Here is a 17,520-nt window from a genome sequence, read left to right as displayed (position 1 = left end):
TAACCAAAAAATAAATTAAAATAAATATATAAAATCAAAGCAATTAAAGTGACTAAATAAATAAATGAATAAAAACATTCAAAAGGCATGCAATTACGCACATAAAGTCACATAGGAGCACATAGGATCAGGCAAAATCAAAATAAAGAGTAGAGTATACCTCCTTTGAATTAGTGACCTAATGAAGTGAAATTTCTCTTATTTACCCTCCAAAACAAAGAAAAGGGTCAAGGCATCACTTTAGTTAACAAATAATCGCAAGAAATGGAAATAAACACTGTGGCGACCCCACTTTCCCCTAAGGCGAACCAGAGGGTTGGCGGGCCGTCTGCCTAGCTCTCGCCAGGACTCACGCAAGCAAGCTAGTAAAATCCTTCCGAAGTATAACCTAATCTATTACAACATCGTTTCCCTCCAAATAGGCCGATAACTAGAACCACATTAACTTCAGAGATAACAGCACTATAAGATAGCTAATCGTCGATTCTTAGGATACCTTCCCGATTACAAACCATGAAACAAAACATACAATTCAAATACCTTCGTACAAGCCAAGTAACAAATTCATACAAGCCACATAACCAATCTAGGGTTTGCACTTTTCCAGCTTCAAGTGGCAACCTTAAACAAAAGCTACATTGTTTAATACGAATTACAACCATACAAAGTAAAAGTAGAGTTCAAATCTTTCTTAAGTGCCAGGACCTGTCAAGGAAAACAAATAACGTGGGGTGAGCTAAAGCTCAGTGGTGCCCCGAAACATGCAATCACATAAACCATACAGCGAGTAATAATTTCAACAAAATTAAACAATTAGGAAAGCGTATAACAGCACAATATAGGATACAGGGGCTCTCAGGAGCCATTCTCCACGCTTGATCAAAATTTACCGTAGTTGACCCTCCGTCAACTTTCACTACTTACGGTCCATGTAGGTCTTTCATTTTTTTTTAACTCCGACCACCAATCATACCCCTTTACCGGGCCCACACGCCAATCACGAATGAGAGTGGTAATACTTGAGTATACCTTTTTATAAACTAGTCGAGAGATTCACCCAACGACGTCACAACACGTAGTTACCAGGTCAGGATAAGAGGCCCTCCCACCCTAAGGTGTGGTACATTCCCCTGCTTGGTAATTTAGTACTTGAGATAGGATAAAAGGCCCTCCCACCCGCAGGTGTGGTACATTCCCCTACTCAGTACTTAGCAAGTGCGAGCAAGATATTCACAAAAATATTTCAAGCAAGTCACCACTCGAAAGGCTAGTGTGATAAAGTACACACTGCTCACTTCGATGGATCAGAAACCATTTTCCAAATTATCACGTATCGAGTCAAGAAAGCACTTTAACCAAATAAGCATAGAACAAGTAGGGACACTCACCAAAAGTGAAGTCACAGGTCAAGTTGGGAATCGAAATACGCGTCCTCGCTAAATCCTAGAAAACCAAGTTTTAAAACTATAAGTTTTACTATACAAGTTCTTGGTTTACGTATATAAAAAAAAATTATCTAGTATATAACTAGTTTATTTTCTCGAAATAAATCGACAATCCACTTAAAGTTAAACTAGTAAAAGTAGTAAAATATTTCGTATAGTTTCCTTAAAAATACTTTTCTTTTCTTTCTAGAGGTGCAATCATTTTCTAAAAATAATAAATCTAGTTTAAGCTAAAGAAAGAAATAACGAGTTGGCAAGCTTTAGAAAATCCCGACACATGAATTTCGAACGTTATCGTACTATACTAAATTTTATAGTTTAATATTAGGGCAAAAATATATCTACATGGCTTGATTAAGAAATGCTCAAGTTTACAGGACCAAAACGGACTTCCCGATTCCAATTCACATATGCATTATACTTAAATTTGCCAATATCGTAAAATCACATTTCGAACATCAATTTCACTAGGGCTTCGTCAATCATTAGCCCTAGGTTTCAGCAGATTCATTTCTGATCACAAATTAAACAAATGACCAAGGTTTCATCAATCATTAACTCTTGGTATCCAACAATTGCTTATCATCACGAATCAACCAAAATGCAAATGTTAAAAGTCACTAACATGTACATGAACACAGGGACAAGATTTGATACAACATCTTACCCAAGATTTCAACCAATAATCTCATTACACATGAACAAATACATATTAAACGTTTTCCAGCAATTTATATTCCAAAATATCCATCCCAATGCCAAGAAATTCCATTGACTAAGTCGCAAGTGGTTTATCAACCAAGTAACCTTCATCTCAAAAATTCCAGCCAAAATATCAAATTGTCACCCCAAAATTCACATGCATGACCATCTTAAGATATTATAAAGTGAAATCAACAATAATATAATCTTTCACAGCCCCAAAATCTATAAAAATCAATAAGTAATTTCCTTATCTAACTCGGCTAAGACTGGAAAATTTTCCAGCATATATATAGTTTAAAAATACGCAACTTTCACTCATAATCTCTCTACTTTACTCTCAAATCTAACTTGCATGCTAAAACTCAGGTATTATACAGCAAATCAAACTTTAATGTAACAATTTGGAACCCAAAATTCGCAAAAACAATTTGGAAAAATTCTTTCTTCTTCCTTCAGACGAAACTGTAAAATTTCAGCAGCTACATTTAACTATTTGCAGTTCAATCTCCCAACATATCAAGAGTTTCACATCTATATAGCTTACAAGACTTAAGACACACGTATTTCAGGCATTTCTACACATCATTTCCAAAGAAAATTTCCAGAAACAAGCTGCAATTCCAGCTTCACTCCCTTGGCACAATCAGAAATTTTTCCAGCACTTAGTTGGTCATAATCCAACTTTTTCTTTTGGCCAAAACCTTGTATTTGGCACTCAAATCCAGCATGCAACTCCTTAACTAATTAATTAACGTTTCTAGTTCAAAATCAGATTCGGACAACAGCCACATTCATCCGAAATTCCAGAAATTTGTTCAGCTCTTCTCGGCTAATCTTGCATGCAATAGAATTCGTTTCATTTTTATTTTTCTGGCTTAATCCGAGCTAACTAACCTCATGCAAGACTTAATCACTTAGTTTTTAGTTAGCTAATCACATTTATGAGCTCAGATTACTTCAGAGAAACAAGATTAAAGCAGCAGTTCCAATTCAGCTTCTCGGCAAACCCATTTCTTTCAAAATCAGATTTTCCTCTTATTCAATTCATCATCCGAACGCCTAAACTTCACATGCATGGCCATAAACAATTTAATCTACCTCTGATCAACTCATCTTAGCTCAGAAATTATGTGAGGACCCGTACTTTTCTTAATTGCACGTTTTCTACATTTTCTTTATTAGAAAATTTTTCGAGATCAATTTTATGAGTAAATATAGTTTTTAAATGATTTTTCTAGTATCGGTTAGTTTTTGAGAAATTAAGAGTGTATACCGGATGTGGGAGTGTATACCGGATGTGGGACCCACTAGGGCGAAAAGTTCGGAAAAATTCGACCAATTAGGTTAAGTTCCGGATACTGGGTGAAATTTATCGGGTGTTAAGAGATAAGTAGAGGATGAGATGTGATTGATGTGAGAGGAAACAAAAGGATAGAAATGCATTTAATGGAGTGACAAGTGTCACACTTCCATTGGTTGAAGCCTAAGACAACTATTCACCTTTTTGACCTTTCTTTACCATTTGATTAAATATCTCAAAATTGACCAAATATTCACTCTTTCTTTCTCCATGTTGGCCGGCCATCTTGAGCTTAAGAGGGAAGAAAACTCTTCAAACTTTTAGCTACCATCTAGTGCAAATCATCCAAACCAATTGCTGAAATTTGTTTCTACTCCATAAAATCCCTCCATTTGGTGCTAGTAAGTGATTTTGTGAAAGTGTTCAAGGAAGCTAAGGTGTCCTACAACTCCTTCTCTCTTGTTTACTAGGTAAGTGGTGATTGAACTTCCTCCTACACTTAATGAAGCTTAAGATGTGCTTAGTGGTAGCTAAAGTGCTGAAATTTGTGGTTTATTTCTTGGTTTGAGATGAATTGGTGAAGTTTTTATTTTATTGATGAATTTTCTGGTTTAATGTGATCATGATGTTGTGGTTATCTATGATGGTTGGTAATGAAGGGTAATGACTCCAGTAGGTGTATATGACAGATAATTGCAACCAATTTTGGATTTGGAAGGAAATGTGAAAAGTTAGGGTTTCATATCCCCTTTTCTGTCCGGTTTTGTATCATATGGTTAGAGGCCGAATTGGCCTTGGCTTAAAACATGAAAGTTTTAGGTATTGATGTGTTTGAAGTGCCTGTAAAATTTCAGGTCATTTGGAGTAGTGTAGAGTGAGAAATGTCGATTTTACTGTTGCTGTTCTGGGTTCTTCAGGATGGCCGAACTGCGTTTGTAATTGGCTGTTTTGACTGGAATTGCTTTGGATTTGGTGGTTGAGGTCTTCTGATGAAATGTAGCTTGATGTCCTAGCTACCATATTCCATTGGAATTTCTGCATTTGGACCTGTTTAGACTGAGTTGTACTGATTACAGCATAGTGTAATTTGTAAACCTGCAATTACGGTTCTGGTTTGTTATTTGGCATATTTGACTTAGTTGTGCTGGGATTTGGACTGAGTGACCTTCTACATTATTGTAGCCCTGGTTCTTAGCTTCAAAATGGTGGGTCTTACACCCTAATCCGATAATCGTAGCGCCAATGGTGCCAAAACCGCAAAATGGTGTCACAAACTGTTTTTATCCGAAAATGTTTCTAGCTTGATTTTTGTATTTATATGACTTTAAGCCTAGTGAACGGCTTTTGGACATGAGATTATTCTATATGAGATGTTGGGACTGTTTTCTGGAAAATAGGTAAACACAAGGGACATGCCGTCCGTTCATCTTCTTATAATGTAAGCAAGTTAAAGTGATTTTGCGAATGTATTTTGTGACGAATTGGACGTATTTACTGAAAATGTTACCGGCTCTTTCAAAAGGTGGCCGAGGGCTAAATTTCTATTTGAACCTGTATATTTCCGCTTGGCAAATAAAATGATCATTTTACCATTCTAAAAACCTAATACCTCTTTAGGTTGGTTTATGAACCCTAGTAATTCCCGTCCGCGGATCCATATGCTCTATTGACACTTTAAAAGTCATTTTATATGTTTACTCGCGAGTAGTCGGGTAATTCTTGATTTCATCCAAATCATGCTAGATGGATTGTAATGTGTTCTTTGTTTACTTTTAGGTTTCATTGGTGATTGAGAAGTGGACGTTATTTTGCGTGTATAGGTGAGTGTTCCCTGTTTGATATGTTTCATGATTATATGGCTGGTATGAATGATTGATAACATGTTATATGTTTTCAATGATTGTTAAAATGAGTTTTCTAGGCAAGTGTGTACTTTATCGCACTCGGCCTAAACGATTGTGAAAGTTTCAATGATTGAATGATTGAAATGTTATTTGTGCATGAATGTAAGCCTTTTGGCTGAACTGGCCATTGCCCCTTGTTACCGGTCGTCTCGAGCCAGAAGCGGACTCGGTCGGGCGATTAGGGACCTGGGTGAACGTTTCGGTATACTCGAGTATTACCTTGTAGGTTGGTGGAGGTTGGTGGAGCCTGGTGAATGAATGAATGAACGAATGAATGAATGAGGGTTTTACTTATATACAAATGCATTTTCAAATGATTGAAGGTATAAGGGAACGTGTGAGAACCCGTAAAACCCTAATTATTTTCCTAGGGTTTATTTCCCCTTAATTGCATGTTTTCTGCATTTTCTGGCTTAGAAATATTTTCTTAGTGGATTTTATGAGCAGTTATAGTTTTAAGATGATTTTTCTAGCATTGGTGAATTTTTAGAAAATTAAGAATCTATATTGGACGTGGGACCCACTAGTGCAAAAAGTTCGGAAAAATTCGGCCAATAAGGTTAAGTTTCGGATACTGTGAAAAATTTATCGGGTGTTAAGAGATAAGTAGTGTGTGTGAAGTGATTGATGTGAGAGAGAAAAGAAAGATAGGAATGCATTTAATGAGTGTGACAAGTGTCACAATCTCATTGGTTGGACTTTAAGAATTACTATTCACTTTCTTGACTTTTTTGACCAAAGGATTAACTATCAAAAATTCACAAAATTTCCTCATTTTTCTTTCTCCTTGGCCGGCTCTCTCTCACTCTTTTGCAAGAAGAAGAACTCTTCAATCTTCAAGCTTTCTACTAGCAAATCATCTAAATCAACCGAATAAACAAGATTCCACTCCATAAAATCCTATCTTCTAGTGCTAGTAAGGGTTGTAGTGAAGTTGTTTTGAAGAGCAAAGGTGTCCACAATCTCTCTTTCCCTTGTTTCTTGGTAAGTGATGCTACAACCTCTCCCCTATACCTAATGATGGTTATATTATGCTTAATGGTGGCATGAGTGAAGGAATATATGATTTGTTTCTTGATTTGGCTTGTTTTGGTGAAGTTTTTATTTTATTGGGAATTTTTCTGGTTTAATATGAATGGGATGTTGTGGCCTTGTATGATGAATGGTAATGGCTGATAATGGCTCTATGAGGTGTATTGGATAAGAAAATGTAATCAATTTTGGATTTGGATGGAAAATGAAAAGTTAGGGTTCATATTTTTCCCAATTCTGTCCGGTTTTGGATCATAGGGTTAGAGGCCGAATTGGACTTTGCTCAAAACATGAAAGTTGTAGGTATTGATGATTTTAGTGTGCCTGCAAAATTTCAGGGCAATTGGACTAGTGGAGAGTGAGTTATGCCGTTTTTACTGTTGCTGTTTTTGGTGCACAGAATGTCCGAACTGCGATAGTAATTGCCTGTTTTGACTGGAATTGGTTTGGATTCTGAAGTTGGTGTCTTCTGAGGAAATGTAGCTGGATGTTTTAGCTAAGTTATGCCTTTGGAATTTCGGCATTTGGACTTGTATGGACTGAGATATACCGATTACAGTTTTCTGCGTTTTGCAAACCTGTTTTGGGAATTCTGGTATAGTATTTCGTATATTTGACCTAGTTGTGTTAGGAACTGGATTGAGTGACCTTCTACATTGTTGTAGTTCTGTTTCTTGGCTTCGAAATGGTGGGTCTTACACCCCCATCCGATAATTGTAGTGAGAGTTGTGCCATTACCGCATTATGAGGTCAAATCCGGTTTTCATATCAAGGCCTTAGTTAAAGCCCTTTCTTAATTTCTGGTTTCCTCTATTGTTTGTAAATGTTTATGGAACCTTATTGGGGTCATGTTTGGCCTTGGTTTATGACTCGTTATCGAGTTTCATTGTATTTGTTTGCATGTTTTTAGGGCGTGACGGTGGTGCACAACGTTCTTTTGACTAAAGTGTTTGAAACCACATTGTGCTAGCTTGGTGAGTGTACTACTCACTTATGTGCTATTACATGGCTTTGATCTTTGTACTTGAGATGTTGAATGTTGATTGATCCAGGTGAGAGTGTACTTTATCACTTTCACATATTGTTCCGCATGTTATTGGAAAGTTATATGAAATGTTATATGAAATGTTATATGAAATGTTATATGAAATGAAATACATGACTTCAAATATTATCCATGAGCTCAACCCCATTGGTTATTGATTGAATCGAGCCGGCGAGGGCTTGGTCGTGCCAATTAATGTGCCTTGGGGCAACATCATAGGGAATCTTGTAGTATGAGAGACTCTTGATTCCGGTTTACTCGAGTAATACCACAATGCAAGTGTTTGGATTTCGGGCCCGGTTGAGGAATGTTAGGAGGAAGGGAATGGAAGTTAAGAGGAGTCTACGGTTGGTTACCTTTCAGACATTGACGGAGAGTCAATGAGACCTGATCAAGAATTCAAACGAGGAAAAGGGCTCTTGAGAGCCACCCGTATCCTTTTATCCTCATTATTAATGTGTGGCTTTATTTATTTTGGTAAATTGGACTGTTAAGCTTGATGTATCCATGAACTTGGTTGCTTGAGTTGTATTCTCACTGGGCAATTAGCTCACCCCGTTCCTTTTGTTTTCCTTACAGGAATATGACTCTTTTGGAATGAATTTTGATAAATGGTTGCCAAATGAACTAGATGAATGACTCTTTTGTATTGTATATAAAATGGGACCCTAAATGTATCATTAGGGCCGTTTTCACTTTTGTTTTGGCAAACCATATATGTAGTGACTTTTGTATCACTTTTAAATGTCATTTTGGTTTGTAAAGGCTAAATGTTATGGGGTTTATGTAATTCGATGTTTGGTTGGGTTCGGACGAGTCGGTTACTATTCATGGCCGACTCCGGATTTCATTTTCTTTTATTTTGGGTTATTTTGCCCTTTTGCCTTATTTGCGCGCGTTATAAGTTCTGGAACGTGAAAGATCGCTCTATACTGCACCGTTAGTCCTGGCGAGAGCTGGGCAGGCAGTCCGCAAACCTCTTTGGTTCGCCTTAGGGGAAAGTGGGGCTGTCACAGAACGAAAGGAGAATGAATGAACGAATGAATGAACGAATGGCTCCTTGTGAGCACGTATCCTTTTATTGACGGTGTTTATCGCTTTCTTTTGTATTTGAATGATTGGTAACATGTAATGAATGCATTGAACTTCTTGTTTGCCTATGTGTTAGGAAACTCACTGAGCTTTCCAGCTCATCCCTTTAGTTTTGTTTTCCTTAACAGGGAAAGGCGTGCAAGGAAGAGAGCCTGTATAGACTAGCTGGGTCTAGCCTTGGTTTTCTTTTGTCATGGTTTTCGCCCTAGTGCTTGGCACGGGCTGGTTGTATAGTGATTTGAGAACCTCTGTATATTTGACGGTTGTACTTCTTCATGAGATATTATTGTATATACGTTTTGTTTTAAGTTGGATCGTGGTTAGATGTTCTTATGGTTGCTTGAAGTGATCGACTGAGTCCCGGCGAGAGCTGGGCAGGCAGTCCGCCGAACCCTTTGGTTCACCTTAGGGGAAAGTGGGGCTGTTACAAATTACCTCAAATTGAAGCTTATACACGCGACAAGAAAGCTGTCAAATTCTCCTCCTCTCGGCTCGCGCAAGGACTGAAGGTGTTGGTCCTGGTTGCGGATGGTTGCAGCTGTGGTTTTGATGGCTGGAGCTGATGAAGGTGGTGATGATCAGCAGCTCACGTGACTGCCTCTTGCTCTCTCTCTCTCTCTTTCTCTCTCACTTAACTTTCTCGGACAGAACAGAAAGGTTGCAGCTCGCGCGGCTTCCTTTCTTTTCTTTCCTCTCGGCTTGCAGAGTGCAGCTCTCTCTCTCTCTCACACTCTTCGTCGATGATAACAAGGCAAAGGAGAATGTTGTTGTGGGTTTGAGGTGTGGTAGTGTGGAGAGGAAATGGAGAGAAACCGTGGTGAGGTTGATGGAGTGTGCGGGTGGGGAAATGAAATGTAATCCGGCAGAAGGGAAATGTTAGTGGTTTAAAAGGGTTGGCCAATGGATCTTTGGTGGTTGCAAGGTGATTTCCGAGATAGTGGATGGCTATTTTAGTCTTTTCACATTTCCTCCAAATTTCCACTTAAGTCCTCAATTCTAGTCTAACTCCAAAATTTACCCCAAATATAATTTGAATGCCTAATAATATACTAATCTCGCAAAGATTCAATTATCGAGATTTTAACGTCCTAAGTGTACCCAGTGTACTTGTAATGGTTTATCTAAAATATATCGATTTCGTCTTAATTCTAGGGTTCCCGTTAACACTTAATATTATTAATGCTTAAAATTAGCTATCGGAGTTCAAAGAATTAATTATTAGGTCCATGAAAAAAAAATCTACATCAATGAATATTAATTTAACTTAACAAAACCAAGTAATTTAATATTTTAGCTCAATTATATTATTTATAACATAAGAATTGTTTTCACGTACTTATTTAAGAACAAGTAGAAATAAAGTTAGAATTTATTTAAGAATCAAAATGAAAATGCAATATGCACATGGATGAATATATATATATGTAGGCATTTTTCGAGGTTCTCACATCCTCCCCTCCTTAAAATGAATTTTGTCCTCAAAATTCTCACCTTCTAAAGAAATAATTCGGGGTATTTTCTCTGCATATCCTCTTCTAGTTCCCAAGTTGCCTCTTCTATTCCATGATTTCTCCATAGAATCTTCACCAAAGGAATTTTCTTACTTCTCAATTCTTTCACTTCTCTTCCCAAAATCTTAACTGGTCCTTCCTCATAAGTTAACGACTCATCTACCTCAATTCCTTCCAATTGCAACACATGACTTGGGTCGGGGTGATATTTCTTGAGCATAGAAACATGAAATACATCGTGAATCTTGGCCATGCTCGAAGGCAACCTCAACTGGTACGTCACTTTACCGATTCGTTTCAAAATTTCAAAAGGTCCAATATACCTCGGCTTTAGCTTCTTATCCTTTTTGGACACTACTCCGCCCTTCAAGGGTTTAACTCTTAGGAAAACTTTGTCTCCTATTTCGAATTCCAAATCTTTTCTCCTTGTGTCGGCGTAGCTCTTTTGTCGACTCTGGGCAGTTTGAAGCCTTTCCCTAATTACTTTCACTTTCTCACGAGCTTCTTCCATCCAAGGTATAACCGTCGGATCTAAAATTGTCTTCTCTCCTACTTCATCCCAATGAATCGGAGATTGACACCTTCTCCCATACAATGCTTCATAAGGTGCCATTTGAATCGAGGCGTGATAGCTGTTATTATACGCAAATTCTATTAAGGTTATATACTGGCTCCATTTACCTCCAAAATCCAATATACACGACCTCAGCAGATCCTCCAAAGTTTGAATTGTCCTTTCTGACTGCCCATCAGTTTGGGGATGATACGCAGTACTAAATTTCAACTTGGTCCCCAATGACTCTTGAAACTTCTGCCAGAAACGTGAGACAAATCTTGGATCTCGATCAGACACAATGCTTATAGGAATACCATGCAATCTCATGATCTCTTCTGTGTACAACTTGGCCAATTTCTCCAAAGAAAAGCTCATACTCACAGGTAGAAAATGTGCGGACTTAGTAAGCCTGTCAACTATCACCCAAACCGTATCAAATCCTTTTTGACTTCGAGGCAATCCCGTTACAAAATCCATGGTTATGTGTTCCCACTTCCATTCGAGAATTTCTAGTGGCTGTAATAGACCAGAGGGTTTCTCATGTTCAGCTTTTACTTGTTGGCAGATCAAACATTTCTGTACAAATTCCGCCACATCCTTTTTCAAACCGTCCCACCAGTATAACCCCTTCACACCGTGGTACATCTTATTCACTCCTGGATGTATAGTATACCTCGATCGATGTGATTCTTCTAGAATTTCTCTCCTTAATCTTTCATCAGCCGGAACTGCAATTCGATCTCGAAATCTCAACACTCCTTCAGACCCTAATTTAAAATCTAGGGTTTCCCCTTTTTGCACTTTCTCTACATTCTTCTGGATTGTAGGGTCCGTTTTCTGGGCTTCCTTAATACGCTCAAATAATGGTGACTTTAATGTCAAGTTCCCAAATAAAATGTTCAATTTCTCCAAGCAAGGGTTCCAACTACTAACCTCTTCTAACATGTCCCATTCTTTAACCATTAACCCTGCTACTTGGGCCTTTCTACTTAGAGCATCTGCTACCACGTTGGCTTTTCCTGGGTGGTAGTTAATCGAACAATTATAATCCTCCAGAAATTCTACCCATCGCCTTTGTCTCAAATTCAATTCCTTTTGAGAAAACAAGTACTTAAGGCTCTTGTGGTCCGTAAAAACTTCAAAGGTCACACCGTACAAGTAATGTCTCCATTTCTTTAGGGCAAAGACCACTGCGGCCAGTTCTAGATCATGCGTTAGGTAATTTTGCTCGTGAGACTTCAATTTTCTAGAGGCATAGGCAACTACCTTACGCTTTTGCATTAGTACGCATCCTAGACCTTCCCTAGAGGCATCAGAGTATACGACATAACCTTCTACTCCGTCAGGCAATGCCAACACAGGAGCTGATGTTAAGCGCCTCTTTAACTCCTGAAAACTTGATTCGCACTTTGGAGTCCAAATGAACTTATTATTTTTCTTTGTCAGCTCTGTCATAGGTCCAGCAATCCTTGAAAAGTCCTTGATAAATCGCCTATAGTAACCTGCCAAACCCAAGAAACTTCTAACCTCTGTTGGAGTTTCTGGCTGCTTCCACATCATAACGGCCTCAACCTTTGCCGGATCCACGACAATTCCCTCTTTAGAAACTTTATGCCCTAGAAAAGATATCTCTTCCAGCCAAAACTCGCACTTACTGAATTTGGCATACAACTTATGCTCTCTTAATATCTGCAAAACTATCTCCAAGTGCTTAACATGTTCCTCTCGAGTCTTAGAGTATATCAAAATATTATCAATGAAAACCACTACGAACTGATCCAGATACTTCTTAAAGACTCTCTGCATTAAATCCATGAAAGCAGCTGGTGCATTAGTTAATCCAAATGGCATAACTGCAAACTCAAAATGTCCATATCTTGTATTAAAAGCAGTCTTGGGTATATCTTCCTTCTTAATTTGCAACTGATAATGATGCGGATACGGGTGTGCAATAATTAACTTCAACCTTGGGTCAAGGATCCTTTGGTCCACATTGGCGGTCCGATGACAAGATCAAGATCCAAGAGGGTGAAGGAAGCTTTACGAGCCTTGATCATTCACCATACAAGTAAGGAACAAGCTAAGTTTGAAGATTTGATGGACCATGAAGTTACTTTGTTCACTTGTACGTTTGAAGTAAAGGAGTGATCTCATACTTGTTAGCTTAGTTGGTAGTTGTTTTAAGACTGTCCCGTTTAGTAGTTGTTAGGCGTTGAGTATTTTATTACTTATCGGGCCTTATCGGAAAGCCTTAAAGAGCTAGCTCTTTAAGCTCTTTTATGCGGACTGAATCTCTTCCAGGTTTATGTGGGCCGGATTTTGCCCTAGTTTTAGCCTATAAAAAGGCACCTCTTGTAAGAGTAAAGCACAGATTATTACAACCAGAAATCGTGAGGAATTTTCCTTCAAGTTCTTAATCGAACTTACTCTTGAATTCTTGAGTTCATGGCTTAGGATTCAAATCAGACTTTATCGATTAGCTTGTTCCCTAATCGTGGTGTCGCTTCATCCATCCTTATTTGCTTAAGGTTGCTGATTACCTTTGTGTGTCAGAGGTCTTGAGTTCATGAGAACAATCGAGTTCAATTTCTGTTGGGAGAAAAGATCCAACTCTGATAATTACAAGGTTGGGAGGTTCTAGGAGGGTCTTCCCCTAGGGTTGCCTATATCAGATAATACCCTTGCCTCAAGTCCAACTTAGAGAAAACTACTGATCCTTGTAGCTGATCAAATAAACTGTCAATCAACGGTAGAGGGTATTTATTCTTAATTGTAATCTCATTTAACCCTCGATAATCAATACATGACCTCAAGCTTCCGTCCTTTTTCTTAACAAATAGAACGGGTGCTCCCCATGGTGAATCACTCTCTTTAATAAAATCTTTCTCCAATAGGTCCTGCAGTTGAATTTTTAACTCTTTTAGCTCTGCAGGAGCCATTCGGTACGGAGTCTTAGAAATCGGAGCCGTTCCCGGCACTAAGTCAATCTTGAACTCCACTTCTCTCTCCGACGGTAATGTTTTTAGTTCTTCAGGAAAAACATCTGGAAATTCCCGTACGACTGGTACATCTTCTAACTTCACTTGATCACTGGGAGCGTTAATCAGGAAGGCTAAGAAACCTTGCGCTCCTTTGTACAGCATTTTTCTTACCCGTATTCCCGAGATCATAGCAGACGATGCTAGCCTACCTTTCATATCTAGCTTCAGGGTTGCTTCCCCGGGAATCCACAATTCTAACACTTTTGCTCTACAATCAAGCTTGGCATGATAATGAGCTAGAAAATCCATTCCTATAATAACATCATACCCTTTTATGTCCAAACTTATTAAATCTACTAGCATTTTACGCTCTCCAATCCAGAACTCGTAGTTTTTATAGGCTAAGCTAGTGATTATATTCTTATTACCCATAGGTGTCCTAACTTCAAGATCAAAGGGTAATCTAACAGGTTATATGTGAGACCCCGGTCAGTTCTTAAGTTTGATATTAGGGTTATATTCATTATTTGTGCGGTAACATTTGGTTTTGGGACTACTTCGAAAACCCTAAGTTGGGGTTAGGATTGAAACCCTAGTTTTTGTATTACTTATAAGTTCGAGTGGTGATTAAAGCTAGTTATGCTAGTGTGTGTTTTAGTGCGGGTAAGTATAGGATTTGATCCATTTTATATAGGTTAAGTGAGTTTAAAAGTTAGAAAACCCTAAACTAGAAAAGTTTCTAGTGTTATGATTTGTTAGAATTTTAAGTTGGGTTTAAAACCCTTAATACTACCCATGACAAAAGGTTGTTGTTTAATTACTTTTATGTGGGATTAAGTATGATTAAATATAGGTGATTAAGATAGGAAGGTGATTAGTGAAGTAATTAAGTGTGATTATATATTGTGGACTAGATTAAGTTATAACCTATGGAGTTAATTGAAAGAGTCCAAAATGTTTGAGGGCAAGAGTGGAACTAAAGCTAAGTTGAAGTGTAAGGGTTAAAAAGTAAATAAGGTACTTTTATGTGATTGGTGGAGAGAGAAAATATCTTCTTACACTTTCACCATCTTATATATATCATAGGATTGCAAGATTGTCATAAGAAAACAAAACAAAATAAGAAAGAAAAGAGAGGGAGAGAGAGCCGAGAGAGAGAGCAAGAAAGGAGAGGAAATTTCCTTCAAAACTCTTCAATTTCCGCACTTGTGTGTGTGTCCATTTTGCCGTTTCCGCACTTGCATGTGCCGATTTTGCCGTTTTGCTTGTTTTGGGCATGTTAGTGGCCGTTTGTGATGTAATGTGATGCAATCTTCTATTTCGGACCGTGGTGAGCTAGGAGGAACTGGTGGGGCCTACTCCTAGCTAACACGCACGAAGTGATTTCTGCTCTTGTACTAGTTTTGTGTTTTGGGTAAGTATTCGGGCCATTTTGTATATAACTTGCTTATGTGTTTAAGGTGAATGAAAGGGTACCTAGGCGAGGGTGTACTTCATCACACTCGACCTAAGCCCTAGTTTGTACCTATGTTTCTTATGAAATGTGTATATATGAATTGTTTTGGGTTTGAACCCCTTGAGCTTGGAGCTAGGGGTGACTTTCGTGAGTTCGTGAAATATGTTGAAGTTGTGGACCCGATCTCAAGACCTAGATGGACTATTCGAGCTGGCCGGGGCTTGGTAGAAACCAGTCCAACCTAGTCTGAGGTCACCAAGTTCGTAGGTTCAAGTTATGAACCAAGTTTGTGACCCGAGCTTGTGATTCAAGCTCAAGTTTGTGATTTCGTTCACTCGAGCAAGTTCGTGAGGTGGCTGGCCAGTGAGGGTGATAAGGTGTTAGGTGGGTGTACAAGTGGAGTTCTACGGACCTTATTCGTGGTCGACGGAGTGTCGACAGGAGGTCACGCATGGCAAACGACTTGGCTTTGGAGACAACCTGTATCCTCCCTTTGTATTGTTACTTTTGCACTTGACTTGGCATTTTGTGAAATAGTTGTTTATTTTCATATGAAATTTACGTGTTTACCCCCGTGTATTTACTAAGCATATAACTTACCCCGTTTCCTTTGTTTTCCTTAGCAGGGGGCGACGCGGGGAAACTTTTGGACACTGCCACTAGTATAGTTAGGGTTAGTTGTAATAGTTGGTCGGTTAAGATGTTCCTTTTGTTTTGGTGGTTTGTATAAGGACCCATCTTAGGGTCCACCTTCTGCTGATTGTTATTATAATGTAATATGGTGGTCTGAATAGATACTTTTGAAGATGTAAATAGAACTCTTTCGAAGTTGGCTATTGTGAATAGTACGCTTGTGGTTTATCTAGTTTTTTGTTTACCTAGCTTTTAGTGCTTTAAGTTTTGAGTCCTGGCGCGAGCCAGGCAGGCGGCCCGCCGATACCCTTGGGTTCGCGCTTGGGAGAAGTGGGGTCGTCACATTTTATATCAATTCATGACATAAAAGTTGGATTCACAAATGAATGAGTTGCATCAGGATCAATTAGTACTCTAGCTAATCGATGAAAAATTGGAAGAGTACCTTCCACAACTTCCGAGGAATCAGGTACAGGTTGGTCATCTATAGCGTACACCCTAGCAGGAACTTTCGGCCTATTTCCTCCAGAATTGGCTGGTCTAACATTCAGGGTACCACCGTCTTGCATTTTTGGGCACCCGACCATCTGGTGCTCGCTGCTTCCGCACTTCAAGCACTTTCCTTGTTTCCTCCAACAACTGTCCTCAGTATGGCCAGTTCTCCTACAATACCCACAAGTTGCCCGAGGAGTGGTCACACGACCTCCTTGCGAGGCGTTCCTAGGTTGCCCCCTTCCGTTTGGTCCTCCTCTAGCTCCATTATCTCTCCCCCCTGCGCTTCTTGTCCTAGCTCCTCTCGCTAAAGCGCCTCGTGGTGCTCCAGGACTATTCACTCCACTCGTTCCTCGACCCACTTTGGCCGGTGGAGCAATTCCATAAGCCGGCTCCCGACTACTGCTAGGGGCAAATCTTTTCTTAGCCTGAAAAGATTTTACTTGAGCTCTGGCAACTTCAACCCTTTGAGCTCTCTCGACAGCATCGGCAAATGTGTCAATCCGAACAGCAGCTAGTCCTTCCTGGATTTCCACGTTTAGTCCCTGCACAAACCTCCTTATACGTCTTTGCTCCGTGGCTACCAATTCAGGAGCAAAACGGGACAATTTTGTGAATTGAACCTCATATTCGGCGACACTCATCGCCCCTTGCCTACATTTGATGAAGTCGTCCTCTCTTTTCTTTTGGATGAGAGGTGGAAGAAACTTGGCGTTGAACTCCCTTGTGAAGTTCGCCCAGGACCTGGGAGTCTGATTCCTGTCCCAGTTAACCCTAACTAGGTTCCACCAGGAACGAGCAACTCCCTCAAACTGGAATACGGCGAAAGTCGCTTGTCTTTCTTCCGCATAGTTTAAGGCTGCGAAAATGTCGGAGATTCTCTCCCACCAACCTTCGGCTACCTCCGGTTTGGGTCCTCCATAAAATTTGGGAGGTCCGAACTTCAAAAATCTCTCTAGTGCCCGATCCTCAGTATCGACTGGGCCTCCTTGGTGATGCACTTGTCCAGAGGCTTGGTGCTTAGTCAAGCGTTCTAGGACATCAGTGATTCAATTAATTGCGGTGGCCACTTGGTCTTGATTGACCTCAGGTTCCCTATCACCACCCGCCTCGGGGTGGTGTCTAGTTGGTCTCCCACGTCCCCTACCTATCACTTGTCGATCCATGGCCTAGTTATGCCTATTATTGAGAAATAAGGCAATTAGGCGAGAATATTATTTGTTATTAGTTTTCTCTTTGTAAGTAAAATCAACATCAAAATTGAGAAAAAGAAGAATAAAATGCTTAATATATATTTCCATGTGAGAGTCATACAATAACGGTTTGGGACACTTTCCAAAAGTAAGGCACATGTGTTTAACAAAAATA

The sequence above is a fragment of the Coffea eugenioides genome, chromosome 4 (assembly GCF_003713205.1).
Source record: "Coffea eugenioides isolate CCC68of chromosome 4, Ceug_1.0, whole genome shotgun sequence".
In the NCBI taxonomy this organism is placed as follows: domain Eukaryota; kingdom Viridiplantae; phylum Streptophyta; class Magnoliopsida; order Gentianales; family Rubiaceae; genus Coffea; species Coffea eugenioides.
This window is presented reverse-complemented; position numbering follows the sequence as displayed.